The sequence below is a fragment of the Struthio camelus genome, chromosome Z, assembly GCF_040807025.1.
Source record: "Struthio camelus isolate bStrCam1 chromosome Z, bStrCam1.hap1, whole genome shotgun sequence".
NCBI lineage: Eukaryota > Metazoa > Chordata > Aves > Struthioniformes > Struthionidae > Struthio > Struthio camelus.
This window is the reverse complement of record NC_090982.1, coordinates 64,482,898-64,503,343: the sequence shown is the minus strand read 5'-3', so window position 1 is coordinate 64,503,343 and position 20,446 is coordinate 64,482,898. Positions and strand designations below refer to the sequence as shown.

Below are 20,446 nucleotides of genomic sequence, written 5' to 3'. Positions count from 1 at the left end.
CCTATATTAATGAGGTTTAGGACAGGTATTACAAAGTTCTGAAGTTATGGAATGAAAATATTTCCTTATAGTTCATTTCATTTTTTTTCTAAACATAGAAATGTTGTTTTTATGGAAGGTTTCTGGCTTCCACAAAGAGTGCTTGTCCATTTTGATTTATTCCAGTAACAAAAACCCTCTGGTCATCTCTCTGCGTACTTGTTACTGTAAGTATATTTGTCATTGTTTACATTTATTTCATGTAGCTGTAGATGAACCATTGCTTAGGTTAGGGTGTTTAGATACAGAAAAATTACAAACAGCATTCAGGTCTTTCAAACACAGGAAGCCAGGGCACCAGGAATAGTGTTTAATAGGCCCTAACAGGAAACAGCCTTGTTGGAAATACAGGTTTATTTACAAACACATCAAATAACCCTCCGTCTCCAGGGGGTGGGAAGACGGGGCATTTTGTTCCATAAACATACATTTGAACCGTTTTCATGAGGCTGGCGTCAGCCTTTGAGTGGGCAGCCCTCTCCCGTCGCACGGCACCAGCTGCCCGGGGGTGATGGGATCTGACCCCTACGCTGCCTGTCTCCTGGCGAGGGGCAGGTGCAGCTCCCGCCGGGTTACGCCGAGGCTGCGTCCCGCAGTTTCTCTCTTGGGCACAGCTGTGGGACCCCGGGGAGCGCTTCACTGGCTGCATCCCAGGCTTTATGGGGGATGCTTGTTTCCTTTGCTCAGCTGAAGCCAGGAAAAGTGTGTGGGGAAAATCTGGCCTTGACTTTATGTGGGCAGGCCCTTGACTAGGGTGGATATTTCAGAGGGGCCATATATGTTGGTGAGATGTATTAAAAAAGAAAGAAAATACGTTTATGCCAAAACTTGGGGACCAAATAGCCTTAAACTTTGGGAACGTCCCAGTCAAGACCTAAACTTTGCTATTGCAGCAAGGTTCTGCATATGGGGGTGGGAGGCAGTGGGCTCCTTCTCTGGGAGCACCCAGTGCAGTGGGAGCACCCAGGCAAGCCCTCGGTGCGGGAACAGGACCACAGCTCATCCGGGGACTGCTTCGGGAGGACAGCGACATGCCAGGCTGAACCAAAGGGATGCAGACTGAACGCTGCTAGCAAACAGCCGATGGCAAATCCCAGTATCTCGTCCTCTTCTGCCTCCCAAGGGGGAAGTAGGAACGTAGCTTTGTGTTGCTCTGCTCCAGGCCCCAGGGTGCGGGTGCGGGCGTCCCGCGACACAAGGTTTCTGGTGGCAGGCGGCCACCACCAGCAGCTCTGTGGGAAATGCTCATGGGCGCAGTGTTGTGGGGGAGGCTCCTCACCTCTCTTCTCCATTTTACAGCATGGCCTAAGGAAGTTAATATTTTCTATGCATAGCTCAATGCTGCTGCTTTTTTGTTTTGCCTTTTTATCTTATTTATTTATTTATTTTTGCTGTTTTCACAGGTGCTGACAGAAGTCTGTTGAGCCAGGCTAAAATCAGGAAGGTGATTCAACAGGATTGCTAAGCCGCCCTTGCTCAACCAGGGGGGATTTTTGAATGCCTCGGATTACCTTCGCCTGCTTTGAGCCTAGTGGTAAGCCTCAGCCTTTGACTTAAACAGGAGCAGTGTTAGGTGACTCCTAAGCGCGTTCAAACATCCTATTCCACAGTTTCTTTTGTGTGTGCGTTTGTTGGAGTACCCGTTTACCTGACTTTTTGAGGCAATTGCTAAATCTGGGAATTTCTCAATCAGCTGTTGAAGCCACAACTGTTGGTGCAAGGAGGCGATGGCTCGGGGCTGAACGGCTCTAATTGCGGACCTGAACTCCTTCCCTGCCGCTGGCTGTGTGAAGAGTTTTGCCAGGGTAAGAGCTGAATAATGACTTCACAATTCGGACCTGTGTGCAATATTCATTAGGCAGTGACAGTGCGGGTTTGCAAATGTTTTGACCGCCTTCCAAGAGGCTTTCAGAGTAACATAAGCTGGTAATGAATTTCACATAGAGGTGCAAAAGATGCAGATAAGCAGCTACCCACCTACAGCTACTGTCTATATTCATTAGAGAGACAGATTGCTCAGTGTCCAGATAATCATGGGAAAAAAGGTAAAATACAAGAAGTCAGGAAAGAAACAAGGCGTGCAAAATTATTGAGTATTTTTCCCATTTAGAGAAGAAGGAAAATCACAGTGTTGATCAATGGTATGCTCTTCTTAATTCTCACTAATTATTTTTTCCTATGAAGAAATTACTTGAAATTATGGTGTTTAGAAAAGCAGAACATTTCAAAGTTGGATGCATGGCAAAGAGAGAGTGAGCTGGGGTGTGTTTCCAATTGAGCGCTGTCAGCAGATCTGATTTTCCCATTTCTAGCCAACCTAAGGCCCCTGAATGACAGGTGGCCTGAAGGAGTTTAAAAAGAAATGCATAGTCAGTAGAGTGAAGGCAACGTGCTTCCTTGATCAGGTCTGCATGACCGGCTCTTGGAAACCTGGTTTCCTTTGCAGCTGGTGCCCACATGGGAGAACAGGGAGGGAGTGGAGGCTGCAAGGCGCCTGCAGCCAAGGGCTGCCTCCACGGCATGGGGTGAGCTGTGGGCCTGGTAGCCCTGCGATGGGGTGGCTGAGTGCTGCCTCCAAGGTGCGAGACGAGCTACGGGCCCAGCAGCGATTTTTTTTTTTGTTTGTGAGCAATTTTTATTTTGCATGCAAAGACTTTTTCACCAGATATGAGGATCATCTGAGAACAGGGTGAATATTTGTGATGAAGCTCAAAATGAGGGATGCTTGAATTTGTTGACACAAGTTAAAAAGCTCTGAAAGGAATCCGTGAAAAAAAACATACAGATTTGCACAATCTGGTCAACAAGAGTAGCCTGATCCGGTGCTTTCAGCCATTATCTGCTGTGGGATTAATGGCTGATTGAACCATCATCATCCTGCCAAGACTAGTGAAGTATCATTGTCAGGAGCTAGCTGCCATCTGTTCAGCAGAGATGTAAAGTAAAAAGAAACTAAAATAGGGGGATGTAGAATAAAAACACATCTCTTATTTGATATTTTGAGTCAAAAGCAACCAAGTGCTTATGATTTTCATGAGAACATTTTTTCCTAGAGTAATTTAAAAGACAACGGAATTATTAAACTTAATGAGAATTTCAGTAAAGGCACTTCCTTTATTCAGTATATTGCCTACATAAACAAATCATAAACAGAACATAACTGTGTCCTTTCCCCTTTTGATTTTTACTGATAAGAATTTGGAATGGTCTAAAATTTTCCATCTCTCAATTTTTTTTCTGGTCATAGAACTGCTCATAGCTGCTTAGAATTCACTCTTCAGCATTCAGAAGAGTTGCTCAGTGTTTTCCAAAAGACCCGTATGAAGCAGCTTTACCAATCCCAGGCCAACTCAGTCAAGATACTTTATTAAATTTCAATTGTATGGCTTAAAATATGCCCTTTTAAGAGAGACAATTATAATGACACATTAGCTGTGAAATGGATGGGCCATCTAAGGTAAAACTTGTTTTGATTCTTTTCTCCTAAGACCTGTTTTCTTTTCACAATGAGATAAGGGTTCAGAAAACTCATCTGAACTTGCAAGTTCAAAACAATGGCCACAGTACCCTTCAAATAAATATTATTTATATCTGAAGAACAATATTCAAGAATGTCAGCATTTACAACTGACAATTACGGAGGCACTGCCAAGCCTGGGTAATGAATCGGTTATTAGCAGAGAAGTCAGACAGTGCTAATCTCTTTACCAGCTAGTCAGCACTTTCAGACAGCCCATGGAAATGGCAGATGCTGTTTACTTAAAACAGAATTCCCAGCTACTCTTAGCGATGCTGGGAACAGTCAATGGCCAAAAAGTGGTGTTGATCTCTCTCCGATTAAGAAAAGTATTCAAAAGTTCCCTGTTCCACAACGCACTTTTCTGTCTTTGTTTATTTTGTATTTGTGAAGTTGCATCCTTTCGGACATTCTGCACCTTCCTTTTTCTTCTTTGTTCATTCAGAAGATTTCTTTAAAAAAATAAGCTAATCCCCAAATACCTGTCTCTTTGGCTTATTGGGTGGAGAAAATGTTGCAATTGTGTGGTTGGGATACTGTAGCCTTGCCATGTCTGTACAGCGCAGTACGCCCACACCCTGAGCACCCTCGGCAGAGCCTCCTCTGCCTTCAGATGTTGCTGCCGGGAACAGGGCCCGGCTCACTGTGAAGCTCCAGCGCAGGAAGACATCCTTGCTTGTTTGCAAATTCAGCCTGCGTTTGCCTCTGGAAATTAATTCAGCTCCCTTGTCCCTGGGTATCTTAGCAGAAGGGCTTCAGGAGGCAGGAGTGCACAGTATGAGCGCACTCAGAAACAGCACTGCTGTACTCATTCAAAACCCTGCTGAAAGAACAGCAAGCTAGCGAACAGCCCATGCACGTGACAACATTGCTACACAGAGCTCTTTCTTCAGGGCTAGATTATACCTCCGGCTTCTGCTAGTGAATAAAACCCAGCACAACCTGTGCATCAGCAGGGTGGCTCAGTATTCATTGCATTATACATCAGATTGGCCCGGTTTTCTCTTCTTGCTGTGCTGGTCGCTTCATAGCCTGGTGCAGTGCAGGGATGACTTGAGTTCTTCCTTTTTTTTGGCTAATGCTCCCTGGACCAGCCAGGCAGGGCCAGTTGCTACTCATGGAGCTTCTCCTCAAATCAGCCTTGCGCAAGTCTGCAGGGGAAGGAAGCAGACGGAGCGTGGGAACACGCACCTCCACGCGAGAGCCAGGCACGGGTTTGCTGGCAGTGGAGACACACTTTGATTTGGGGTGGCTGAAGATGAAAAGAAAAGCGTCCTATGTGGGGAAATAATAAAGATAGGAAAGTCAACAAAAATTGTTCTTCTATGTAAACGCAAATTGACAAGCCAGAGGCTAAGAAAAGGCCTTCCCGCCTGTCTCCTCTCTTCTGTGGTTTGGCTCACCAGACAGTTCATCCTAGGGGTAAAGCTGTGCACAGTAACACACTAACTAACTCCCTCACTATAGAAACCCCCAGTTTCTTTCTTTTCACTTACCTGCGTTGCAGCAGGTAGAGACTTGGCTATGGGCTGAAGCCTTACTCTTTCGAGCACTGTATGTTCATCGTCTCAAAGAGCTTAGCAGCAAAATAATTCCCTCTAGTTCTTGTTTATCTACAGCACAAAAAAAAATGTGCTGCTTGTGTTTTAATTCCCACTTGTACATATTGTCCCACTACTGTGAGACCATTTTCTACTCCATAAGACAAGGGACTGGAGCAACATATGGGTCACAGCCAGACAGGTGTGTCACCAAAGCTGTTTCGAGAAAACCTGACAACTTTTTGACAGCATTTAGCACAGCTCAAGCTCCTTCAGTTACTTCCCTTAGTTCTGAGTCCATTATTTCTTTATCCACAGCATGGCTAAAACTATTTCAATTATTCCACTCAGTTTCGAATCCATTTTTTTTTCCTTTATCCTTTAGCTCCTTTTATTTTACTTGGAGATTTGAACTGGCCAATGAAGAGACCTCAGAGACATGATGGGTCAAGTACAAAATAGTGACAGGATCATCACTAAAATATTGTTATGAACCAATTACCTGGCCAAGACTTCTGCAAAGCTTATTTTTGTCTGGCGACGCACCTATTCCTCTGGCACTGCGCATTGGAGTGCCACTAAAGGATTCCTTCAAAGTGACATAACTTACAGTGAGTTGGCCCTAAATGATGTGAATAGAAAAATACACCCAGTACAATCTGTCCATTTGACTTGGAGCAAACTGAACTTGTGAAAGAGAAAAAAAACATGCTTTTTGGTCCCCAGAGTAGTTTCAGTCAGCATAATTCTGGTTTAGGGCTCTTTCAATTGAATCAGAGCAGCTCTGGGTTACAGATAACAATAAAGCCTTGGGATTTAAGGCCTTCAGCACTGTCAAATGCATGTACATTTAATTAAAAGTAATAACTGCTGCAAGCTTACTCAAGAAGAACACATAATATTCAACAATACAGTATCTTCCAAATGTTGCCTGTGCATTTATTACTATCATTTTAACAGAGGGATCATTTAGTATTTTAAACTCTGAAAGAAATTTCCTGGAATGCCTATTTAGGATCTGGATCATTTGGGGGTTTTTTGAAACCATATAAACTCTTGTGCATAAAAAAAACTATAAATCTTCCCATCTGGAACCAGAAAAAAACAGATGGACATAAGACATAGTATAGCACATGGTTTGCTTTGGGTTCAGATGGTATTTGAGGCACAGTTTCTTGTGAAGCCTATGTAGAAAATAATGTATATATCATTTATAAAATACATTGTCACTGACACACATGATCACAGGCATTTCTTTTCCGTTATTCTAGTTTTCTTCAAATAGCAGTATTGCAAATGTATGAAATTTAAAATTTCACATGTATTCATTTCTGATATTCCATTGAGTTAAATGTTTTTGATTTAACCAAATCTAGAATTTTGAAAGCAGGAAAAGGTGCTCGTTTGTTTTTAGGAAACCAGCTATCAGATCAATGAAAGGAAAACCGCACAGCTTTATGAGAATTTTTGTTATATTTTATCACTTTCACATTAACAGTGCAAAGTGTAAAAACCTTTTGTGACAAACCAGGCATGTTGGTTTAAGCCTTCCATTGTCGCATCCAGGTTATGCTCTCATTTGTAACATATGAAAACCTGTTTGTGCTGCAAATCCACAGAGACATAGCTCTTTATGGCTGCAGCCGTCTTCTATGTGCTATCTGCTACACAAGGGGCTGCTTCTACTACCTACCTACCTTGTCTGCAGGCATGGTGGTGTCACTGATTTGGCCCTATGAGGCGGTGCACACAAAGCATTCTCCCTTTATTCCTTTTAACTGTCCAAAAATCATTTATCTCTTTATGATGGAAGGTTAGACAGGCATATATTGTTGCAATGACCTTTTGCCCCATGATATTACTGAATAATGTTGGAGTGGAGCTGGATTTAGGGATTAAGTAAATGGCAAACCCCTGTGGCCTTAATTACGCTAATGCCTCCTTTAATCCCATCAGAGGCATGCAAATGAAATGCACTTCTTGCATTTAGAATAAAGATCGCCTGGTCAGTTTTCAGCTGCAACGAGGGCACGTAATGTTAAAAATGTAGCAGAAAGACATTCAAGCCACCTGCTGCGGCAGATGCCCATCGGAGTCACGGAGAGCAGCGCTGGCGTGACTCACGTGGTCAGATGCAACAAAGGGGGAAAGATGGCACGTGACAGCTTCATCCCTTCCTCCCATTGCGCTCACGGGGCAGATTCCCCTGGAGAGGCCATCAGAGCGGGCAGCTTGTTCTCTGATTCCTTTGACCTGCTCCCACATAAATATTCAGGACTAACTTCACGCAAATAATGTGAAGGGTATATATATACATGTGTGTGTGGGAGGGGTGTGTGTGTTTGTGTGTGTGTTTGTGTGTGTGTGTGTGCATGCATGCATGCATGTAAGGCAAAGGCTATGAAGAACCAAGGGTATTTTTAACTACCAGGGAGACTGAGCACAAGCATTAACTATGCTGCTCTTCTGTGTGTAGGACTTTGGAGCCTAACTATGTCATTTTTTTTAATCCTCTCCTCCAAAAATATAGACGCATTCAAAAATATATATACAATTATCTTGAGGTATTGAGCTAATGCCAGTGTTTCAGTGTATGCCCAGAAGCTCAGCTGACCCTGTTCTTATGTCTGTCTGTTCTTCTTCAGTACTGCCGCAAGAGTCATTAGTTAGGGCTCAGCCACACATGGAGCTGGTGCTGATCCAGCTGTGCATGTAAGCATCTGCTTAACTTCCAGCAGGTACCTAATCCTGTTGACCTCAAGATCAATACTTCTGAGGGACATATTCTCTTGTGCTGGCATCAGAAAGGGCAAACTGCCCTTCTCATTCCCTGATGTGCCGTTGGTGCATCATTTTCTCCTTTCTCCTTTCATTTTTCTCCACATTTTTCTCTTTTCCCCTGCACTGAACTCTGTGTAACGAGAGCCGACAGACATGTGGGTCCTTGTGGGGGCAGCTGTGTGCCTGCTGTTTGCTGGGCATCCTCAAGGAATCTAGCCTGGCCATAGGCGTATTTTTCTATAGGTATATCGCTGTTGTCTTATAGTGAGGGTTGGCTCATATGCAGTCAGCACGCGTCCCTGAGGATTGCTATCAGGCAGGGTGCTCACTGCCATGCATCCCCGCTCTCGGGGCTGGGGTAGGACATGCCACACTCCTGTGTCAGAGCATGCTGCTTCAGAGCCATATGGCATAGCGTTTGTGTCCAACAAGTAGGATCTGCACTTCCTTTTTTTTTTAAACTAAAATTTCCATGGACCAAACCTCTTGGGCTACCAAGGAAAGGAAAAGCTGCAGTAGACACATACAAAATTGTCACACCCTGGGCTACTTTGCGAATGCCACTGCCAATGAGTGATGTTGGCTTTTGATGTCCGCCTGCACTGGGCGGTCTAGTGTGCCTCAGAAAGAGGAGATTGCAGGAACTCGGCACCATCTGCTTCTCGCCACTGCCAGGCCTGGCGACGGGCTCTGCACGGGCTCCTGTCTGCACAGATTGCAGGCAGCCTGCCCTCCTGCCAGCAAGCAGTTTGAAAATGAAAAGCAGAACACAAATACGGAGGTGGTCAGTTATTCCACCACCTCGCTGCTGATTTGCCAGGATGGATATAAAGGACAGTGGGAGAGCACTGGGCTCGGCAACCTAGGATCCCATCTCCTCCAATGATGCTAGTGTTATGGAGAAGGAACATTTTCAGTGTAAACGTGGTTCATATGCCTAAGGAAGAAGAAACATGGAAGCAGATGAATAATAGCAATATTATTCTCAGGATCCTGAAAATGATTACTTCACCTCAGGCAGATGCCTGCGAAGCAGTAAACAGCTCACCAGCAGGCCAAGTACTTCTGTTTTACAGGCGCCAATTGTACTTTCTACACGCATCACAAAATACGCAATTATGTAGAGTTTAGCAGTTCAGATATAACCAGCAATTTATTTCATTCTTACCTGTTTTTCACGGCTGTGACTTTCTTGAATGCATTTGCTATTCAGAATTAGTTATAGAAGAAATCAGATTCTACAAAAAATTCTTGACCTGTTGATTGTGAACTGCTTGTTCCAAGTATTTGGCATTTGAAGTATATTAGTAATGCTTAACCAGGTATAAGATAAAAATACATGGAAATGTTTCTGCTGTCTTGCTGTATATGTATAATTCCTAAAATAAGATTTTAACTACAAACAGACACAATTATGAGGTTTTAATTAACTTTACTGAAGTTCTGTCAGAATTATTTCAAATTCACTTATTTTTGATAATGTGCTGCAGGTATTTACAAGACTGTCCCTAGGAAGCAAATTCAGCAAATGTAGATGAAACTAATTTTGCTTTATTGAGGTCAAAATTTGCAGAACTTTTCAGATATTTCTCCAGTTCTATGGCAATGTTTAGCTTTGAGAAGGACAGCAAAGGAAATGCAGGAAATGACTGACCACTGAGCCTGATGCCTATTCTGAAAAAAAGAAACTCAATGCTTCTAATAAACAAACAAAACAAAACAAAACAAAACAAAACAAAACAAAACGCCAATATTGACTGCCTTTAGGCAAATGATGTGGAATAGCCAAACAGCAGCACATACAGAACTTTACTACACATCACAGCAGACATCATAGCTGAATAAAGGCTGAATTCTTCTGAAATAGATGATTTTTCAGTGGATGATATTTAGTATTAATTCAATGGAAGCCCAGGAAAAAGTGACATCTGGGATTTCAGCTATGGTATTTTAATCATGTTAATCAAGAATAGCCAACATAGCTCTGAAGAAATGGTTAGCAATCCATGACTTGTGGCTGCTAGGCAATGGCATTGACTTGGAAAATATATTAGGGATGATGTTTTACTTCCCAAAGTTACACCTCACCTTCAAGAAATTTTGGCACCACTGCAAAATCTGAGCTCAGGAAAATAAAATTCAGTTGAATGCCTGCAGTTGCAGAAAGCTGAAGGACAGCTGAAAGTTGCCATGGTCCTTCCTCTCTCACTTAGGGATCCCACTTGACACATCAGGAAGAGGTATGATGAGGTGAAACTCAGAATAAGAGAAATGATACTAATCAGCAATGTCTGAAGCAGATTGCTTCTGGCGGAGCATGATAGCACGGAGGTGTTACTTGGAGAATAAGTCTTGTCAGATATACCTGGCTGTCCGGATTAGGCAAGAAAATGAGGGAGCTCAGACATAAACGTAGCAAGGATCTCTCCTTCCCTTGCAGTGCTGAGAGCTGTCATGTCTGGGTGGCCTTGTCATGTGTGACAGGATGATGGGGGGCGTTGCAGGGGGCAGCACTAATCACAGCTACCCTCGCCATGGAAAGGTCAAGTGTATAGGGATGTGCTTGAGATATGACCAGTCAGTACAGGCAGAAGGATGGATGAGCACAGGTCTGGGTATTTGCAGTCATGCTGACTCCACGCCTTGTGGTGAGGGATATTTTTCTCCACAGCTGTAAATACCGTGTCCTGTTTTACCTGTCATGTTCCTGACAGATGCAATGGTAGTTTCCATCAAAAAAGGTCTTCTTATCCCCATTGCACTGTGCTGTGCATTGGTAACTGCCTCATAATGCCTTCCTGTTCACTGGAAGCAGGAAGTGCAGGAAGCTGGCTGCACTTCAGGAGCAGAGAAAGAGAAAAATACTCTGACAACCTGCAGTCTGATTTCACTGGGTGATGCTGGGATGGAAGTTACCACTTTGCACCAGACCAGGTGGTGAGTGGAGCAGGAGGTGATGGTCTCCAGAACATGAGAATTTCAACATGACATTGAAAACCACAGCAACAGGAAAGTGCTCCAGACGAGGCAAAAGAAGGAACTGAGAGAGTTCAGTTGATTCAGAACCTGTCACAGAAAATGCTTCATATTTATGCCTTCAAGATACCGACAGCTCAGGTCAAGGGGTAAAGTTCACTTTTCCCCAGGCTAAGACAGCAAAGTGCAATTGCCTCAGACAAAGACTCTTGCTGCTTTCAAGAAGATGTTTGAATAGAGCAATTAGTGCTGGAACAAGCTGCCCATGGAGATGTTCAAGAGCCTCTTACCAGAGAAATTCAGTGGAAATCAGTGAAGAAATTCATGCAAACTGTGGAGCAAGTGGACCTGTGAAAAGCCTGGGGTCAGGTTGTTTGACCAGAACAGCCTCCCTTGGCTGTGCTCAGTGCAAATGAAAGTAACCTCACACCTTTTCAGCCTTGCAGGACGAGGACAGCCTAAGAGGCATGCTGTGATCTAGGGCCTGGGCAGTCCCATCTGGAAACAGGGGATAGGGATTTCTGTGGGGGAGCGCCAGCACGTGCCAGGTGCCTGCACATGCAGGGAGTGTTGCTCTAGAGCATGTGTCAGGTAAATCCTCATTAAAGCACGGACATTTAGTTCTTACTGAAGGGCCAGGGACCTCGTGCCAAGCACTGCTCACTTTGGTTGCAGCCTTAGTTGCTCCTCTCTCCTGGCGTCAGGGTGGCGTGGGGCAGACGCCACTGGGTATCTCTCTCCTGCTCTCCCTCTGCTTTCATCAGCTTTCCTTTTTCCATTCCCCGGGGCGGAGGGGGCCTCCAGGCCCTTTTTCTTTCATGAGCAGCTGTTCTCCCTTTCGCCGGGAAAGCTGGTGAGGGGACAGTATTGCCATGGAGAGGCCAGTGAACTCGGGGCTGAGCATGCAGGAGGAAACATCCGTCACATCCCAGTGGGCCACTAGTCAGTTAATGAAGGAACTCCACAGGCACAAATGTGTACTGCTTCAGGGTCTCTGCACGCCTGCTAAGAAGAAGTGGAAAACAGAACTAACAATTCATTGACTGTCACTGCAGGTTTTCTTTGCGTCATAGCTGAGAGATATGCAAAGCCAAGGGTGGGCAGCACCGAGTATTGGGAGGCGGTGGAGAGCACCTACAAGAAGCGGGGGCCAAACCCCACCAAAAGAAGAGCAGCAGTGCTTGCAGGAGGTGAGTAACCCTGCTCCCAAAGCAGCCTGACACTTGCCGGCAGACAGCCTCCCTGCAGAGCAGAGCAGAGGAGCCACCCCCGTACCTGCTGTGTCTCTTAATTTACGGACATAACCATCCCTGTTTCAGAGGGGGGTTTCAGCTGTGGGTGCAGTGTTGGGGCATGCAGGGCCCCAGGTAAGCACGAGCTGAGGTGGTGAGCGCCTGCCAGGCTGCACTGCAGTGTGCAGCCCTGCACTTCTAGCCCCGCACGCAGCTGCCCACTCTCAGGAAGTCCTGTCTGGGCGTACGTGCGCACCCATAGGAAAGGAAGTATGGGTGTACCTGAAACGCAAAGCCACAGATGGGAAACAGCCATGACCAGCCCTCGTTAACAATTAGAGGAGCTCTCAGACCTTAATCACTCCTTGTCTCAGGCTAGGTCAAACTCCTCCGCATGACTATGCTCAGTCTGGTATCTCGAGGTCAATCTGCTTTAGCAGTCTCTAGACTTTGGCAGGCTTTAGCCCAGGTCACCAGCTCTGGCCCCCAGACGATTTCTGGTCAGCAGCCTGCTGGCCAGGCCTCTCCAGGACCTCCCGGCTCAGCTCTGGCCTGCACTGAGCACCAGCCACGGGCAGCCTGCCCCACATCTGCCCTCCTGGCCACTGGCCCGGGGCAATGCAGGCGGCTGACGCAGTAATGCATAGACTATGCAAAGCAGCAGTTTAAGCTCCTTGCACTTAGCATGCAGACAGCACCTGAGAGACACCAAAAAAGCCCAGCACAGCTCCCACGCAAACCCCTTCCTCAGTTTCCTTCTCACCCCAGAAGTCAATAGCTGTGTGGGAAGGCCAGGAAGCCGCTGGGGTCATTCACTTTCTCCTTCATGTTTGATCTTGCCTCCATGCCTAGTCCCAGCAGATTTTGTCTTTTTTTACTTCCATCCTCCTCCTCTCCCAGGTCATCCTGAAAATCTACCCATCAGATAATCAAGGACTCCCACAGCCTGCTTTTTGCTAGGTTAGCCATCAGGAGGCCAGCCTTGAAAACTGTTTTTTATCTAGATGGCAGCGACTTCATTGTTCTGCTTGAAAAGCAGACCATTCATTTGTTAATTGTTTTAATATCTTGCCACTTCAGAGGCAGACTTGCAGGTGCCAGTCTTCCTTTCCTTCCTCCAGATGTATAGGCAGTGAATGTTACAATGAAGAGTCAGAAAAATGCAACACTTCAAGAACTCTTCACATGAAACTAAGTTTGTAAGCTGCATGTAGATCACTTGGTAGCCAAATCTTCAGTAAATCAAAACTAAAGATGTAATACTACATACGCGTCTTCAAGAATTTTTAGACCAGAAACAATTTTGCCTCTATCAGTGGTCATTAGGTGAACTCCTTAGCAAAAAAAAAAAAGCCGCTAATTCCACTGCCTTTCCTCTCATTTTCAGTAAGACCACACTTGAAGTGACAGATGACTCAATGTTAGCCAGGGTGGCAACATCTGGCCCATGGGTGTCTTGAGTGTGACGAAATGGCGAAGACTTGTGAACCTTCATTTTTCCAAAGCTGCTGTGAGCGGTTCAGTAAGTTCATTGGTTAATTCCCACAAGAATCTACTCAGAACATATATATATATTATAAAAAACCTATATTTATAGATTTAAATTTGCATATAGATTTAGACTTGTGAATATGTAATTCTTCAAACTTTTCTCTTATTTTTAATTTAATTTTAATGTCTTTTCCCCTGTTAACGCTACATAAAACAAGGCCTTTTTGCTCTGGAATACAAACTCTTTTCAATAACTCACTAGCATCTGCAGTCTCAAGCACCTTTGAAAATCTAGCATCTGGGAGCCTAACTGATTTTTGAACTGATTTTTGACTTTCTGATTCCTGCCTCTAAGGTGCTTGAGAAGCTACTTATAGTATCTAGCTAACTTAGTTGCCACAACAGCTCTGGTATTTTAGCTTGAAAAGACAATGAATGACTCTGACGTCCTCTTCCTGTTATCCAGGGCTTCTTATCTACTAAATAGAGAGAAGTAGTTACTGCTTCTCAGCAAGGGTACATTCCCATTGTGGTTTGCTCCCAGGTCAAAACTGAGGTTTTCACTCAAATAAAGAGCATAGTCAATTTTTAAAACTCCTTGTATTCCTAAGCCTGCATGCTGACTTTCCTAGGATCAGTGATGGAGCACCAGCATGGAGTGATAGGCTGGCGCTGGTCTTCTTGTTCATCAAATAGTCCCTAAAGGAAGTCTTCTGAAGCCCATGGCCATTTTGCAAATTATGCATGTATTACCTGCCCCCTGGCTCTTTCAAATGGATGAGCTAGTGGTTCTGAAAAAGTGTGCAGAGAGTCTGGAGAGCCACTAACTAAAGTGGAACAGCAATGACTGCAGCTCTGCTTGCATCAGCAGGTCTCCTCCCACCGTCTGAGTTTGTGTACTTAGTCTCTCCTTCTCCTTTCTTTCATGAAACTTTGTTTAGGAAGACAGTGACAGAATTTAAGAAAAATGGGTATTTTCAGGAATACTTTTAAGCCGTATTTCCTAGCGAATGACCTAGTAGCATGAAGCACTGCTTCATTAAGCTAACAGATGATCTTAACAGTAATCATCTGGCTCTGGGTCATGCAAATTAAAGAGGAAAAACTTGCAAAAATGTCCCACCTAAGTGGTATGTATGTGCCTGTCTTTAAAGGGTATGTGTTTAGAGAAGGAGGATGTCATATGACCCATGTGAAAAAATCACCTTTGTTTTTTCAAATTAACCACAGCTTTTTATAACAACACTGGTTGCAGAGCAGTTAACAAAGTGATGGAGGCCGCTAATAATGAGAAATAATGGAGCTGGTATATTCAGTTAGCCTATCTAATGCTCTATTTTTAGTATGCTTTTATTTTTATTGAAAGAAGTTAGCAGGAATCTATATTTATCTGACATCTGCCTCCACATAAGACCTTTTGCAAGCTCCCCCACCCTCACAGTGTCCAGCCTTGTGTGTGCTGTTGCACTCCCTGATTTCTTCGGCACTTATGACCTGCTGTGGGGGTGTTGTTAAACCACATGTGAAAAGGAATCCAGTGTAATACCATACAGCCTAAAAAATGGAGCACAGCCAAAGTAAGAGGGTTTTAACCCGAAAAAAATTCCTTTGAAGCACAGTTTGCATGTTAAGGAGAAGGCTTCTCAATCTCAACCCAACAGATGCTGCAGGGCTTTGACTTTTTGCATGGTGCCTATGATCAATCTACATGGGACTTAACTGACTTCTTAGCTGAAGTCAGGCTTTGCTCATGACTTTCCACACATGAAAGCTAGATCTGTTCCTGTGACATATTGTATTTTCCGTAGAACCTGAAAAGGTTTTAAAAATCCCATGCTGGGATTCCCTTTGTCATTCACAGAGGAGGGGGCTGTCTGGGGACTCTTTGCTGCCTTCTCCAGTAGTTGCTGAATTTGGGCACAGCTACACCCTTCAAGCTTTGGCCTGTAACAGTGGTGCAGTGCTCCTTAAATCTACTCAGGTGTTGAAAAGCTGGTGGAAATCCAGCTAGCTGTGGAAACAGGCATGGAAATGAAGCTTGGCACAGCAAGGCTCAAATGCCACAAGCAAAGGGGACATGCTGGTAAGTTGATCAGCAAGGAGGAGGCTGAGCTGGATTATTGCTGAGTTCAGATGACCATTCAGTGAGGATCCAGCCCTCTGAGCAATAGTCAGTTGGTCCATTGCAAAGCCATCCTCAGTACTGCAGCATTACAGCTAGCCCTTTTTTAACACCATCCTGTCCCAGAATTTATCGTACAGGGAGATGGAGGAGAACTGGTCCTGTACGGGTTAGAAATGGGTGAATCAGAAGGCATGCAAAAGCCTCCTACCTTCAGAGTAGCATCCTACCTTTGCAAAGATGGATTTTTTGGGTGTTAAAACGTATTTCTGTAGAGACTGTGTTCTTATGGCCTACATCTATGGTGTCTGTATTAAGAATCAAATAAGAGGAGAAAAATGAGTTTATAACTGAATAGACAGGACAAAATAAATGTAACATGCAATAGCTTGTCTGAAGATACTGATTGACACTAATTGCAGGTACAGAATGATTTTGGGGCTACTGAAAATCTAGAAAAATTTAGGTTAGAAGAGAACTCTGGAGGTCATCTTGTTCAACCTCTTGCTCCAAGCAAGGCTAGCTTCAAAGTTAGTATCAGCAGACATAAATAATATCTTCCATTTATATGACAGCTTTTCATTTCTTAAGAGTCTACAGTATTTTATAATGCATATGCATGAATACTATATCTGCTACCAGAAGTCGTTTAGGTACTTTTGGGGTGGAATGTGACAACTCCTCAGCAGCATGTAGCAAAACTTGATGGAAGTTTAACAGGTGCTAAAGAAGTATCTCATTTCTCCTCTTACTAAACCATTCATACTCCTGCCAGTGAGCCTCTTCTCATTGCTCATTATACCTAACTTACATCACAAGGCCATCCTTTTCTCTGAACAATAGGAGGAGGTTGGCATTTTGAAAGAGGGCAGTTTTCTAAGGAAATCTCAAGAAGAAACTATTCGCTCCAGCTCCAGAGCCTGCTTTCTTTTATGGAACAGAAGAAAAATGGGAGGAAAAAAATCTCCTTTACAAATTCTTCAAATGTAGCCCAATACACATACTTTTAGAGTATCTCAGCTATGGAAGAACTTCAAAGGTCTTGCTATTTTGATTGCCCTCTAACAGGGCAATCAAAAAAAGTTAAACAGAGTCCTAATTATCTTTCTGGACCCATTTTTTTCCACTGATTGTAAAGCACTATCTAATTACAGGTATCACTTGTGAATTCTCATTTGGCATACAGCCTGTCACTTCAGGGAGGATATTCGTCAGCTTTGGTTTTCAGTGAAAATAGAAAATGCCCTTCTCTGATGTGCAAAACAGCTCAACATTGACAATGGGATAGTGACCCTGGCTGCCCAAGCACTAGCCTGCTGCAAGGGGAAGGTACAAGGGCTGGATGGATTCAGCTGAGCCACAATTTGAGCAAGACAGGGAGGGTGACTCCTGCCAAAAAAGCCCCAGAGTAGTCTGAAAACTTTAGTGTTCAAAGGGAGAAAAGTAGAAAAAACTGCTGTATTGAAAGATGCGTTCTATAGCAACAGATCGGGAAGGCTTATTTGAATGCCTACTACTTAGAAAAAGGAATCTAATTCTTTACTAAAGTCAACATCTGGGCAGTGGTAGGAGTGCTGCAATAGCCAATGTTGAAGTTGGATGTAGTCACGTTTTCCTTTCCTCCAAAGAGAAATACCAGACAATTTCTTTTGAGTCACTGGGCAACCAACCAAAATGGCCAAATCATCGTCTTCTAGATGTCATTATTGATAGCACATGATTGACACTTTAACAAGCAAACCTTTTTTCAGGCTACAATTCTGGAGCCACGCTGTGCATTAGGTGGGCTCAGGGCTCCCGAGCACTGTCTGCGAACGTGCTGAAGTTCCTTCGATGGAATGCCGAGATTGTGAAAATATGAGAGGCTAGTCCCGTCTTGCTAGCTGGCACAGCGGCTACGGCAAAGATATGAGTAACTTTGCCTTCCAAGTACAAAATGATTGCTGGCAGTACACTGTGAACATGTCAGCTTAGGGGAACATATTAAGAAAAGGCCCATCAGTGGTTTTCTTTCTTTAAATGGTAGCCACTGAAAAGTTATGCAAACACTTCAGCTGTGGAATATATAATCTGACGTTTGGCAGGGCTCCTTTGTTGATCCAAGGAGTGAAGTATGCAGTGGATGGCTAGCAGTTGTTTCAGTGCTTATTCAAAATGACAGACTACATTAGATGTCCCCCCCCCCCCCACACACACTTCTGCTCTAACTAGGTCACTCCTAGTAAATAAACCTGATTCCCTGGTTTTCTAACAATGAAATGGTCTTTCAGCGGTCACAGGCTAGTATAGAGGGAGCTGCAAAAGGGAACCAGGGAGGGGGAGAGAGTGTGAGCCTGTGGCTATACATGAAAATGAGTCCAAACCAGAGCCGGTTATCTGAAACATGCATCCAAGCAAACATGGCTGGTTTTAATAAGACCATGCCCTGATCCAAGCCACCCAAATTAAAACCTGGCCAAAGAGGTGTTGCTAAATCAAAACCATTTCTGTTTCTGCCTATTTCTAATCAAAATGAAGATGGCTGAAATCAGAGCCCGTTTGTGGAACCTGCCCCAGTAGTCTCAAGTTCTGAGCGTCCTGGTCTAAATTCCTGTAGGCATTGATTTTGCAGCCCAACCTCCCTCCTCATCATCTTCTCTTCTGCTCTCTTTCTCTCTACAGCCTCCAATATTTCCTGCTCAACACAGCTCCAGTAAAAAATGGGAGGAAAAAAAAAGCAAATTGTGTCTCCAGAAGTTACTCAGGTAACTTTCACTCACTGCCTGACAAGTTCTAGAGGATAAAGAAAGAAGCCACACTTCCCACAGAAGACCCTCTAGCACCTGATTTAACACACAGTCTGTGCAACTGCTGAGGAAATGAAACTGTGTGCTGCCTCTGTGTATTCTTTTTAACACCCTTTGAGGGAAAAATAGAAGGCCTGATTAAAATAAAATATTAGTTTAAATTTTTTACATGTTTTCTTTCTACCTGTTTATCTACTCTATGTGAATACTCACCTACTAGTTCATTTTGGAGAGTTAAACCTTTTCTAAACAAAATGAATTATGAATATGAGCAAAACTCATATGACATCAAAAGTATCACGCTTCCCTAAATTAAAAAGAAAGAATGCTCTCAAAAATGGTTATTGAGATAGTCACTAAACAGGAAAAATATGAATTAATCAGTCATGCATCATTTTTAAAGGAATGACCTGTTTTGAGAAAATAGGTCTTCAAATGATTTGGAAAATAGGAGGGAATTTGAACAGAGTAACTGCTTATCCTGAGAAGTAAAAAAAATCAGTAACTCAAGAACTGTGTGAAGACAACCCAACAAAATACTTCAATGCTCCTCAAATACAGCTACATGAATTGCAAACCACTGATAATTGCAATTTTCTGATCCGAGCTGCATATTTCCATTTCCTATGGTTTTCTGTTAGTTGAACTCATGTTTACCCACATACCCACTATTCAGAGGATATACAATTTCTAAGGTTTAATAACTGCCAAGTGGTGATGGGCATCTCTTTGAACTACATATGTACCTTATAGGTTTTGCCTGTTTCAGGGTTAGTAATAATAATTATTCCTGTTTATTACACACTATTATCATTCTAGATCCATGAGTAGGCTGAATAATCTGTGAATCCTCACCCAATTTTCACCCCAACACAAGGAAACCAAAGTAAAACCCAAATTAGCATCTTCCTACTGAGATTGGATCATTTGATCAACAACAGAAACCAGCTCTCCTCTGAGCTTTCTCCTTGGCCTTGGCAGTCTTAAAATGCCCATTGACTTTGTTCTTGGCCCAAAAGCCCATGGCAGCTCCCTCTTGTCCTGGTTGATACCGGTACCCACATCACAGTCAGCACCGGAGTCGTGCTTTCTCTCACCTAGGCCTGCATGTGCTCCACTGTTTCATGACAGTATCATTTTGTGGTTCCTTCCCACAGCCTCTTTGAGATTATGGGGCTGATGTGTGAAATGGAAACCTCTGGTCCCACATTACACACCAATGTGTGCTATGACCCCCTCTTCCAATTTTCCTTTCTTATCCTAGAAACCGACACCCACGAGTATACTCACATAAAGAAACTTCACATCCTGCCACTAGGCTTTGATATATTGAGCAATATATAATATATGGTACTCTTGTGGTTGAAGGAACCCTATGGAAATAAATCCAATGCAACCAGCGTATGGTGATTCAGTATGAAATATTACCCAAACTCGTGCTGATGCTACATAGCATCTGCTGAATCAAAGAGAAATGAAGGAAGGAAACCATCATTTAAAACATTAAAAAGAATGAAAGATGTTCAGGATCAGGCTTTCAGACTTTTTTTTTTTTAAATAGACTGAATGAGGCTTCACGTTCCTTGCAGCATTTTTCTCTCAAATACAGCAGCTATAACCAAGACATCTGGTCAAAGGCTGCAGCATTGGTAATATTTACTCCATAGAGGAAAAGCCACATATAATTCTGTTCGATTTGCTAGGGAAAAATGACTTTCACAGTGTCCACTGACAGTGAATGACTGGGTGATAAACCGACATGATGAAATTTAATAAGAGCATTTTCCACCATGCACATGCGGAAAAAAGCCCTAACCTTACACACTTATGGATGGCTCTAAATGAGCAAATGTCTGTCAAGAAGAAATCCAGGAAAACTGGAATCATGGAACACAATTCTTTGCTAACACCACCTCCACGCTAAGAAATCTGGATGTGAGGATTCTTAAAATGAGTGGCAA

General features: G+C 43.6%; 1 long non-coding RNA gene across 1 annotated transcript; it reads left to right on the top strand.

Moving 5' to 3' along the window:
* The first annotated feature begins 11,298 nt into the window (after positions 1–11,298).
* On the top strand, positions 11,299–18,648 carry LOC138064771 (uncharacterized). Its single transcript, XR_011138027.1, has 3 exons — positions 11,299–12,044; positions 13,474–13,608; positions 18,361–18,648. It is a non-coding gene; the product is annotated as an uncharacterized lncRNA (long non-coding RNA).
* Positions 18,649–20,446: the final 1,798 nt, after the last annotated feature.